This window comes from Salvelinus sp. IW2-2015, unplaced genomic scaffold, assembly GCF_002910315.2.
Source record: "Salvelinus sp. IW2-2015 unplaced genomic scaffold, ASM291031v2 Un_scaffold849, whole genome shotgun sequence".
Taxonomy (NCBI): Eukaryota; Metazoa; Chordata; class Actinopteri; order Salmoniformes; family Salmonidae; genus Salvelinus; species Salvelinus sp. IW2-2015.
In genome coordinates this window covers 250,335-261,946 of record NW_019942628.1, presented here as the reverse complement: position 1 = coordinate 261,946, position 11,612 = coordinate 250,335, and the positions used below count along the sequence as shown (strand labels likewise).

Here is an 11,612-nt window from a genome sequence, read left to right as displayed (position 1 = left end):
ACACCGGTACCGAATAGTGTGGACTGGAAAGTAACGTTCCACTAGATAGTTTATAGGTCCTCTCAGCACGGTACCGTGTGGACTGAACAGTAACGTTCCCACTGAAGACAGTTAAATCAAAGGTCCCTCATCACCACGGTACGTGTGGACTGAACAGTAAACGTTCCAATGAGACAGTTAATCAGGTCCTCTCACAAGGTCCAGAGTGTGGACCGAACAGTAACGTTCTATCTAGAGACAGTTATCAGGTCCTCTCAGCACGGTACCGTGTGGACCGAAACAGTAACGTTCTACTGAGACAGTTATCAGGTCCTCTCAACCACGGTACCGTGTGGACTGAACAGTAACGTTCTACTGAGACAGTTATCAGGTCCCTCTCAGCAACGGTACCGTGTGGACTGACAGTAACGTTCCATGAGACAGTTATCAGGTCCTCTCACCCACGGTACCGATGTGGACTGAACAGTAACGTTACCAACTGAGACAGTTATCAGGTCCTCTCACACACGGTACCAAGTGTGGACTGAAACAGTAACGTTCTACTGAGACATAAATATCAAAGGTCCTCTCAGACACGGTACGGTGTGAGCTGAACAGTAACGTTTCTAACTGAGAGACAGTTATCAAGGCTCACAACGGTACCGTGTGGACTGAACAGTAAACAGTTCCAACTGAGACAGTTATCAGGTCTCTCAGCACGGTACCGTGTGGACTGAACAGAATACGTTCCACTGAAGAACAGTTTTACAGGTCCTCTCAGACACGGTACCGTGTGGACTGAACAGTACGTTCTACTGAAGACAGTTATCAGGCCCTCTCAGACAGGTACCACGAGTGTCATACGTGGGACTGGAACAGTAACGTTCTACTGAGAGCAGTATATCCAGGATCCTCTATTCACGCACGGTAACCATCGGTGTGGACTGAACAGTAAACGTTACGAACTGAGACAGTTATCAGAACGTTCTACTGAGACAGTTATCAGGTCCTCTCAGCACGGTACCGTGTGGACTGAACAGTAACGTTCCACTGAGACAGTTATCAGGTCCTCTCAGTACGGTACCGTGTGGACTGAACAGTAACGTTCCACTGAGATAGCCACTGCAACAGCTTCCAGAGGTCAAACTCTCTATCTATTAAGGCTACAGTCAGGCAATTATGTAAAATAAGCATGTGTACTTTTGGAAGGCCTAAGTGAGTTAGCCCTATCCCTGCTATGTTAATGACAATGACTGGAGAAAATTACTGCCTCCAAACTCCAAGAAGATTAGATGAAGGTTTCGTATAGACCTCAGTCTCCTTATTATGTTCATTTGATAAGTCCACTCCACCCATAACCTTTCAACTAAACATTGTCCAATTGCAGGCCACTAGTGTGTTGTGCATAGAGAGAGAGAGTCCATTTGAATAGCAGTACATCTCTCTTTATTTACTGTTGGCTTTGTTTTGATGCACAGAGGTTATTGACAATGGCAGTCACTGAACATTAATTGATTTTTCATGTCTCCCTAACTGCTTTTTGGCCTGTCGTCCTCTATTACGACTCTGATCCATGACTTTATTGGCATTTTCATTGGGCATGTTTTGAAACACTATTTCCTCTTGTGAATAATTGTTTCCCCTCAGTAAATAGGACCAACATATATCAGTTGCCATGATTGTGTCATTTATTTAACCATACTGAGAGTCTCATGCATTTCACTGGGGGTTTTGATTGGCTTTTGACTGAAAACACGTGCAAGGGCAAATGAAATGTGAACTGTGGTGGAAAAAAGTGTCAGTGTCATTCATTCATGTGTTCAGAGTTCAGTCGTTGATGTGGTAGTTCTCTGGCTGGGCATCAGTGACAGCAGAGAGGAGAAGGGTTCTTAACAGCTCAAGTTATCTCTTTCTTTTCTGAAACCCAGACGAGTTCTTTATTAAAACTGAAATGAGGTCCTTCTAATGCAGATGAAGTTCCTTCTTTTCAAATGAAGTCATGATCACAGAGTGTTGACTCCTTTGTGGAGTCTGATTGGTCTATTCATCCGTTCTCTCAACAAAATATCTTATGATGGACTCGGCCTCATTGTAAGGAGTGGAGGGAGCCGTGGCTTTGAAAACTGAGTAGGACTGAAAGTTATCTTGCTTTCGCTCTCGCTCTCTCTCTTGCTCTCTCTCTCTCCGTTTTTCTCTTTATCTCTCACTCTCTCTACCCCTCTATCTCTCTCCCTCTCCCTACCCCTCTCTTCCTCTCTCTTCCTCTCACTCTCTCTATTTTTTTCTTTATCTCTCACTCTCTCTACCTCTCTCTCTCTCTCTCTCTTTCTGTCTCTCTCTACCCCTCTCTCTCTCACCCTCTCTCTCTCGCACTCTCTCCCTCTCTCTATCCCTCTATCTCTCTCTCTACCCCTCTATCTCTCTCTCTACCCCTCTATCTCTCTCTCTATACCCCCTTACCCTCTCTATTTCTCTCTCTCTCTCTACCTCTCTCTCTCCCTCTCCTCTTCCCTCCCTCTCCCTCTCCAACTCTCCCTCTCCTCTCTCTCTCTCTCTACTCTCTCTCTCTCTCTCTCTCTCTCTCTCTCTCTCTCTCTCTCTCTCTCTCTCTCGTCTCTCTCTCTCTTCTTCTCTCTCTCTCTCTCTCTCTACCCCTCTCTCCCCCCTCTCGCTCTTCTCTCTCTCCCCTTCCCTACCTCCAGACATCAGTCCTCCTGCCCAGGGGGTGGACCACAGGCATGTTGCAGAAAGAGCTGGGGGAGGTCATAGTTCGTCTGCACAACCCGGTCGTCCTGAGCCCCACCACCATCCCAGGTGACTTGGACGGAAGTGTCACACTGTTGATTGACAAATCCACCTGTCTGCTCACAGACGTAACCCAATTCAGCAGACTTGGCCAGTTATAGTTATTGCTATTCAGCTCTGCCAGGTGTCTATGTGTTCCTTTTATCTGTTGTATAAGATTAAATATGCGAAATCTATTTTTAATTTTACACCAACCTCTTCATCGAACATTGACTTAAGCAACCTCAGCATGGCCTCTGGCTGTTTTATGTCTTTTGATTTTCAAACCTTTAGTACATTAGAGTTGATATGAAAGGCGAGAGTGTTGACTCTTTGAAGCTGGCAAGGTGTGCCTCAGAGGCTCCTATTGCTTTTCATGTGAGAAAATATGAGTCAAATAAATCCTAAGGACTCTACAGCTTGATTACATTATAGGTGCTGACTCTTCATGTAAGTGAACATCAAAACAGTGACAAATGGTTTCTTACAGCTACAGCGAAACATCAAAAGAGTGTCAGGCCGACATCTGCTTCACCCATCAATCTTACATCTATCTTCGCGTTAATTTTAAACTATTAAGACAAAAGCCTTTGCATAGAAACAGTAACATGTGACATTAATTGTGTATATTGGCATGTTCTGTGGTCTTCCCTCTCTGGAGTGTGCTCAAACCAGCTTACCTAGCAACCTCCCTCCACACACACACACGCACACACACACACACACACACACGCACGCACGCACGCACGCACACACACACACAACACACACACACACACACACACACACACACAACACACACACACACACACACACACACACACACACACACACACACACCACACACACACACCACACACACACACACACCACACACACACACACACAACACACATTGCACAGTCTGTCTGTATCGACCCACCATAAGACGGACATGTGCCAGAGGGACACTGTTTAATTCATTTAGAAACACGATTTTGGACTGAGGCTGAATCGTGAGAGAAATCACGCACTTACAGTCTGAGGGTATGCAGCAGTAGTAACTACAGTACGAGGGTATGCAGCAGTAGTAACTTACAGTCTGCAGGGTTTGCAGCAGTAGTAATTTACAGTCTGAGGGGTATTTCAGACAGTATAACTTACAGTCTGAGGAGTATGCAGCATAGTAACTTCCAGTCTGAGGGTATGCAGCAGTAGTAACTTACAGGTGAGGTATGCAGCATTAGTAACTTACAGTCTGAGGGTATGCAGCATAGTAACTTACAGTCTGAGGGTATGCAGCAGTAGTAACTTACAGTACGAGGGTAATGCAGCAGTAGTAACTTACAGTCTTGAGAGGTATGCAGCAGCAGTAACTTACAGTATGAGATGCAGCAGTAGTAACTTACAGTCTGAGGTATTCAGCAGTATAACAGTCGGGGGTATGCAGGTAGTTACTTACATTCGGGTAGCAGCAGTAGTAACTTACAGTCGAGGGTATGCAGCAGTAGTAACTTACAGTATGCAGGGTTATGCAGCAGTAGTAACTTACAGTCTGAGGGTATGCAGCAGTAGTAACTACAGTCTGAGGGTATGCAGCAGTAGTAACTTACAGTCTGAGGGTATGCGGCAAGCAGTAACTTACAGTATGAGGGGTATGCCAGCAGTAGTAAGGAATACCTAGGATAGGATAAGTAATCCTTCTCACCCCCCCCCCCCCCTTAAAAGATTTAGATGCACTATTGTAAAGTGGCTGTTCCACTGGATGTCATAAGGTGAATGCACCAATTTGTAAGTCACTCTGGATAAGAGCGTCTGCTAAATGACTTAAATGTAAATGTAAATGTAGTAACTTACAGTCTGAGGGTATTCAGCAGTAGTAACTTACAGTCTGAGGGTATGCAGCAGTAGTAACTTACAGTACGAGGGTATGCAGCAGTAGTAACTTACAGTCTGAGGGTATGCAGCAGTAGTAACTTACGCTTCGAACACACCGACTGCGTCATTGCATCACTGCTGCATAACATTTTGCGCAGCTAGGCAACTATACTGATGCAGGTACCTTTTGCAAATGGTCGCATGCGGTTGGACACATGGAGGAGAGAATAATTTTCGCAGTATCTTCAAAACCGTGTCTTTTTGACACAACTGCTGACAGCTACAGGGACATAAACACACAAAATGCTGCTTGGAGACAAGTGTCCACGATAGTAGGATTGCCAGGTCAGTTTAGTAGTGAGCTTGTGCTAGATGTGGCTAGTTAGCGTTAGCTAGCTAGCTAACCTAGCTTGCTAACCTAGCCAATGAGGTGGTCGTTGGTCTCATTGTTGAAAGAGCCTACTCTGCCTATCTTTACTATTTATTATTGGGGAAATTATATTATAGGCTCTCACAATTAATTTGAGGATGTCATCGAATAAATAATATACTTGGCAAATAAATTTATAAAAAATGTAAAGAAAATATGCAATCAAACTGTTTTTATGTAATCACAAATTTTTACTGAATGTGTGTGCAAAAAAAAATCTACATTCATATTTTGCTACTTTCTGTCAAGTCCACTCATACAATTTGATGCATACGTTCGATTTATCGAACGTATGCACCACACAGAACGCACTGCAACTGCCTCTGCAACGCAATGCTGCAAGGCAAATGCAGCGTTCCATTGGAAATGAATGTACTTCTGGTGTATCGAAACGCAATGACGCAGTCGGTGTGTTCGAAGCGTTACAGTATGAGGGTATGCAGCAGTAGTAACTTACAGTCTGAGGGTATGCAGCAGCAGTAACTTACAGTCTGAGGGTATGCAGCAGTAGTAACTTAGTCTGAGGGTATGCAGCAGTAGTAACTTACAGTCTGAGGGTATGCAGCAGTAGTAACTTACAGTCTGAGTGTATGCAGCAGTAGTAACTTACAGTACGAGGGTATGCAGCAGTAGTAACTTACAGTCTGAGGGTATGCAGCAGTAGTAACTTACAGTATGAGGGTATGCAGCAGTAGTAACTTACAGTCTGAGGGTATGCAGCAGTAGTAACTTACAGTATGAGGGTATGCAGCAGTAGTAACTTACAGTACGAGGGTATGCAGCAGTAGTAACTTACAGTCCGAGGGTATGCAGCAGTAGTAACTTACAGTACGAGGTATGCAGCATAGTAACTTACAGTACGAGGTATGCAGCAGAGTAACTTACAGATGAGGGTATGCAGCAGTAGTAACTTACAGTACGAGGGTATGCAGCAGTAGTAACTTACAGTAGAGGGTATGCAGCAAGTAACTTACAGTACGAGGGTATGCAGCAGAGTACTTACAGTGTGAGGGTATGCAGCAGTAGTAACTTACAGTAACGAGGGTATGCAGCAGTAGTAACTTACAGTACGAGGGTATGCAAGCATATGTAACTTACAGTACGAGGGTATGCAGCAGTAGTAACTTACAGTACGAGGGTATGCAGCAGCAGTAACTTACAGTCTGACCTCCCAATTAGACCATGACCATAAACATGCACTCTCTTCTTCTTCCTGAAGGATGACTTTATTTCCTCATTGGTCTTCCATCCTGCGTTAACTAGCCCCAGTTGATATGTTCTGCTTCACCATAAATCAGTCCATAACTGGTATTCATGGAGATGTCATTGGCTGACATGGGGTGGCTGCTTTCATTTCTAAATGAACCACATTAGCAGTTTTCCCTGTGACATGTTTATTGACCCCCCCCAATAATAAGTTCTTACCCCCAGACTAACAGGCTAATTTAATACTAAAGCATTTCTTTATGAGTGTGTGTACAATCAACACAGAACACCGCCACCTAATCAATCAGTAAACCATTCAGTAAACATAGTGCGGCCTCGGAAAGGCTTTTATACTCCCAAATCATTCCATTAATGAAAGTTACACACCACGCTCGCCCAGAATCCATTGTGCTGATTTATTCCGGCTACACAGGCTGAAACAGCTGCTTAATATCCCACTTGAAAGGCCCGTTCACTTCTCCCACTGTTAACAAGCCATTACTGGGAGTTATGCCCCCCTTCCTCTGCATAAATTCAACTTTTCTATCTCTGGCTAAATGGGCACAAGTTTAGAACCAAGGCCCCTTATCGACTGGAAGAGCACTATCGCACCTCTGGGCTCTCTGTCTGTCACCTCAATTGGACAGATTTGTCTACATTGTCCCAGGTGTGTATTCTATATTCTCCCAGAGTTCCTCTGGGTTGGACGACAATCACCGACCAATCATTTCACACTCACACGTTTGTTCTTGGCCTTGTGGGACCCTGCCTTAGGTTTCACTAGTAGATATTTACAATACAAGTGAGACATGCAAATGTAGGGCTTTTATAGCTGTGCTCCTTAAAGCCTATGTATGGAGGGCCTTGGTGCTGTGTGCTCAGTGTGCTGAGAGACAGGGAGGTCATTCCGTGTTTCTCGTCTCTCAATTCAATTTCAATTTAAGGGTCTTTATTGGCATGGGAAACGTATGCTAAAGCAAGTGAAATAGATAATAAACAAAAGTGAAATAAACAACAACAAATATTAACAGTAAACATTATACTCTAAAAGAATACAGACATTTCAAATGTCATATTATGTGAAAATAGTTAAAGTACAAAAGGGAAAATAAGTAAACATAAATATGGGTTGAGTTTGTTTTTCACTAGTTGCCTTTTCTTGTGGCAACAGGTCACACATCTTGCTGCTGTGATGTCACACTGTGGTATTTCACCTAATAGATTTGGGAGTTGATCAAAATGTGGTTTGTTTTCTAATTCTTTGTGGGTCTGTGTAATCTGAGGGAGTCTGAGGGTCATTTTTAAATTGTATTATTATAAGTCAGTTAACCTCAGGATTGGTGGGTCCCCCTCGGGACGGTTGAGCTAACGTAGGCTAATGTGATTAGCATGAGGTTGTAAGCAACAAGAACATTTCCCAGGACATGGACATATCTGATATTGGCAGAAAGCTTAAACTCTTCTTAATCTAACTGCATGGTCCAATTTACAGTAGCTATTACAGTGAAATAATATCATGCTGTTGTTTGAGGAGAGGGCACAGTTATGAACTTTAAAAGTTATTAATAAACCAATTAGGCACATTTGGGCAGTATTGATACAAAATCTTGAACATCAATGCAATGGTTCATTGGATCAGTCTGAAACTTTGCACATACACTGCTGCCATCTAGTGGCCAAAATCTAAATTGTGCCTGGGCTGGAATACTACATTGTGGCCTTTCTCTTGCATTTCAAAGATGATGGTACAAAAAAAAAAAAATGTATGCATGTTTTTTTCTTTGTATTGTCTTTTACCCGATCAGATGTGTTATATTCTCCTACATTTGACATTTCCACAAACTTCAAATTGTTTCCTTTCAAATATCCTTGCTTCAGGTCCTGAGCTACAGGCAGTTAGATTTGGGTATGTTATTTCATGCGAAAATTGAGAAAAAGGGTCCGATCCTTAAGATGTTTTAAGGACAAATTCTTATTTACAATGATGGCCTACCCCGGTCAAACCGTACATCTGTTGAACAACATTGTTTCATGTACTCTGGTGTCTGAGTACTGTGCTGCACACCTATGGCCATGATCCTTATCTTTTTCCTCTTAACTCTGTCCTATCTGAAGAGAAGATATGTTGTATTTCCTAGGAACCCTGTACAGGGGAGTGAAGCTAACCCCTCTTCTCCCCATGTCTTTGTCCCAGGTGGACCGTCAGTCCCAGTTCATCCAGGGCTACAGAGTTCTGTACAGGCAGACATCTGGCATGTTTTCCCCAGGACCCTGGCAGACCCAGGATGTGAAGGTCCCCTCCGAGCGCAGCGTGGTCCTCTCCAACCTCAAGAAAGGCATTGTCTATGAGATCAAGGTCCGGCCCTACTTCAATGAGTTCCAGGGCATGGACAGTGAGTCCAGGTCGGCTCGCACCACAGAGGAAGGTAAAGAAATCACCATGTTATTTCATGGACATTTCCCTCCGTCCAAGTGGTTTCTATCCACACAGATTAGGGATGACTGTTTGACATGTTTCCTGTAGGGCGCACAATTGTTATGATATCTTACATGTCGCTCACAATAACTGTCTCGTGCTGTGACATTGTGGGGATATTGTGTGTGTGTGTGTGTGTTCCTGTCTGCCACTGTGTAGTGTGCTGACCTTTCTGCTTGATTGTTTATGATTGGTGGTGTTTCTGTTAGCCCACTTCTCATTCATCACCCTGCAACCATGAGCTCAGGTGTGATTGGACACAGCGCTCGCTCACTTCCTGCTGGGATGCGGAGCTGTCGCCCGCAGCCTGACTCTGACAGGACATGACAGGGCCAGAGAGAGACATGCTTCACACTGATACACGCACCCACACACAGCCTGCGGGATCCTCAATACCTTCCCACTTCTAATGGAGTAGATCTGGGTTTCACGTCATGACCTGTTACACTGGGGAAAGACAGATGATATGGACAGTTCTATAGCTGTACATGCTGTTACATATGGGTGGGTCTCTGTCTCTCGCGGGCTGGTGTTTGGCTGTGGGCTCTGTCTCTCAGGAGCTGGTGTCTGCTGTGGGCTTCTGGTCTCTCACGGGCTGGGTGTCTGCTGTGGGCTCTGTCTCTCAGGAGCTGGTGTCTGCTGTGGGCTCTGTCTCTCAGGAGGCTGTGTCTGCTGTGGGCTCTGTCTCTCAGGAGCTGGTGTCTGCTGTGGGCTCTGTCTCTCAGGAGCTGGTGTCTGCTGTGGTCTCTGTCTCTCAGGAGGCTGGTGTCTGCTGTGGGCTCTGTCTCTCAGCAGCTGGTGTCTGCTGTGGTCTCGTCTCTCAGGACTGGTGTCTGGCTGTGGGCTCTGTCTCTCAGGAGCTGTGTCTGCTGTGGGCTCTGGTCTCTGTCTCTCAGGAGCTGGTGTCTGCTGTGGGCTCTGGTCTCTTCAGGAGCTGGTGTCTGCTGTGGGCTCTGGTCTCTGTCTCTCAGGCTGGTGTCTGCTGTGGGCTCTGGTCTCTGTCTCTCACGGGCTGGTGTTCTGCTGTGGGCTCTGTCTCTCAGGGGCTGGTGTCTGCTGTGGGCTCTGTCTCTCAGGGGCTGGTGGGTCTGCTGTGGGCTCTGTCTCTTCAGGGGCTGGTGTTGCTGTGGGCTCTGTCTCTCAGGAGCTGGTGTCTGCTGTGGGCTCTGTCTCTCAGGGGCTGTGTCTGCTGTGGGCTCCTGTCTCTCAGGAGCTGGTGTCTGCTGTGGGCTCTGTCTCTCAGGAGCTGGTGTCTGCTGTGGGCTCTGGTCTCTGTCTCTCAGGGCTGGTGTTCTGCTGTGGGCTCTGGGTCTCTGTCTCTCCGGGCTGGTGTCTGCTGTGGGCTCTGTCTCTCAGCAGCTGGTGTCTGCTGTGGGCTCTGTCTCTCGGAGCTGGTGTCTGCTGTGGGCTCTGTCCCAGGAGCTGGTGTCTGCTGTGGGCTCTGGTCTTGTCTCTCAGGGGCTGGTGTCTGCTGTGGGCTTGGTCTCTGTCTCTCAGGGGATGGTGTCTGCTGTGGGCTCTGTCTCTCAGGAGCTGGTGTCTGCTGTGGGCTCTGGTCTCTGTCTCTCAGGGGCTGGTGTCTGCTGTGGGCTCTGTCTCTGTCTCTCAGGAGCTGGTGTCCTGCTGTGGGCTCTGGTCTCTGTCTCTCAGGGGCTGGTGTCTGCTGTGGGCTCTGGGCTCTGTCTCTCCACGGGCTGGTGTCTGCTGTGGGCTCTGTTCTCAGCAGCTGGTGTTCTGCTGTGGGCTCTGGTCTCTGTTCTCTCAGGGGCTGGTGTCTGCGTGGGCTCTGGGCTCTGTCTCTCACGGGCTGGTGTCTGCTGTGGGCTCTGTCTGCTCAGGAGCTGGTGTCTGCTGTGGGCTCTGGGCTCTGTCTCAGGGGCTGGTGTCTGCTGTGGGCTCTGTCTCTCAGGAGCTGGTGTCTGCTGTGGGCTCTGGTCTCTGTCTCTCAGGGGCTGGTGTCTGCTGTGGGCTCTGGTCTCTGTCTCTCAGGGCTGGTGTCTGCTGTGGCTCTGTCTCAGGGCTGTGTCTGCTTGGGCTGTCTCTCAGGAGCTGTGTCTGCTGGGGCTCTGTCTCTCAGGAGCTGGTGTCTGCTGTGGGCTCTGGGTCTCTGTCTCTCAGGGCTGGTGTCTGCTGTGGGCTCTGGACTCTGTCTCTCACGGGCTGGTGTCTGCTGTGGGCTCTGTCTCTCAGCAGCTGGTGTCTGCTGTGGGCTCTGTCTCTCAGGAGCTGGTGTCTGCTGTGGGCTCTGTCTCCGGCGGGCTGGTGTCTGCTGTGGGCTCTGGTCCTGTCTCTCAGGGGCTGGTGTCTGCTGTGGGCTCTGGTCTTGTCTCTCAGGGGATGGTGTCTGCTGTGGGTCTGTCTCTCAGGAGCTGGTGTCTGCTGTGGGCTTGGTCTCTGTCTCTCAGGGGCTGGTGTCTGCTGTGGGCTCTGGTCTCTGTCTCTCAGGGGTGGTGTCTGCTGTGGGCTCTGTCTCTCAGGAGCTGGTGTCTGCTGTGGGCTCTGTCTCTCAGGGCTGGTGTCTGCTGTGGGCTCTGGTCTCTGTCTCTCAGGGCTGGTGTCTGCTGTGGGCTCTGGGCTCTGTCTCTCAGGGCTGGTGTCTGCTGTGGGCTCTGTCTCTCAGGAGCTGGTGTCTGCTTGGGCTCTGGTCTCTGTCTCTCAGGGGCTGGTGTCTGCTGTGGGCTCTGGGCTCTGTCTCTCACGGGCTGGTGTCTGCTGTGGGCTCTGTCTCTCAGGAGCTGGTGTCTGCTGTGGGCTCTGGGCTCTGTCTCTCAGGGGCTGGTGTCTGTGTGGGCTCTGTCTCTCAGGGCTGGTGTCTGCTGTGGCCTGGTCTCTGTCTCTCAGGGGCTGGTGTCTGCTGTGGGCTCTGGTCTCTGTCTCTCC

The 11,612-nt window shown here is 47.6% G+C and overlaps 1 pseudogene; it reads left to right on the top strand.

The window, feature by feature from the left end:
* LOC112069017 (roundabout homolog 2-like) overlaps positions 1–11,612 on the top strand; it is a 99,617-nt pseudogene that overhangs the window by 8,318 nt on the left and 79,687 nt on the right.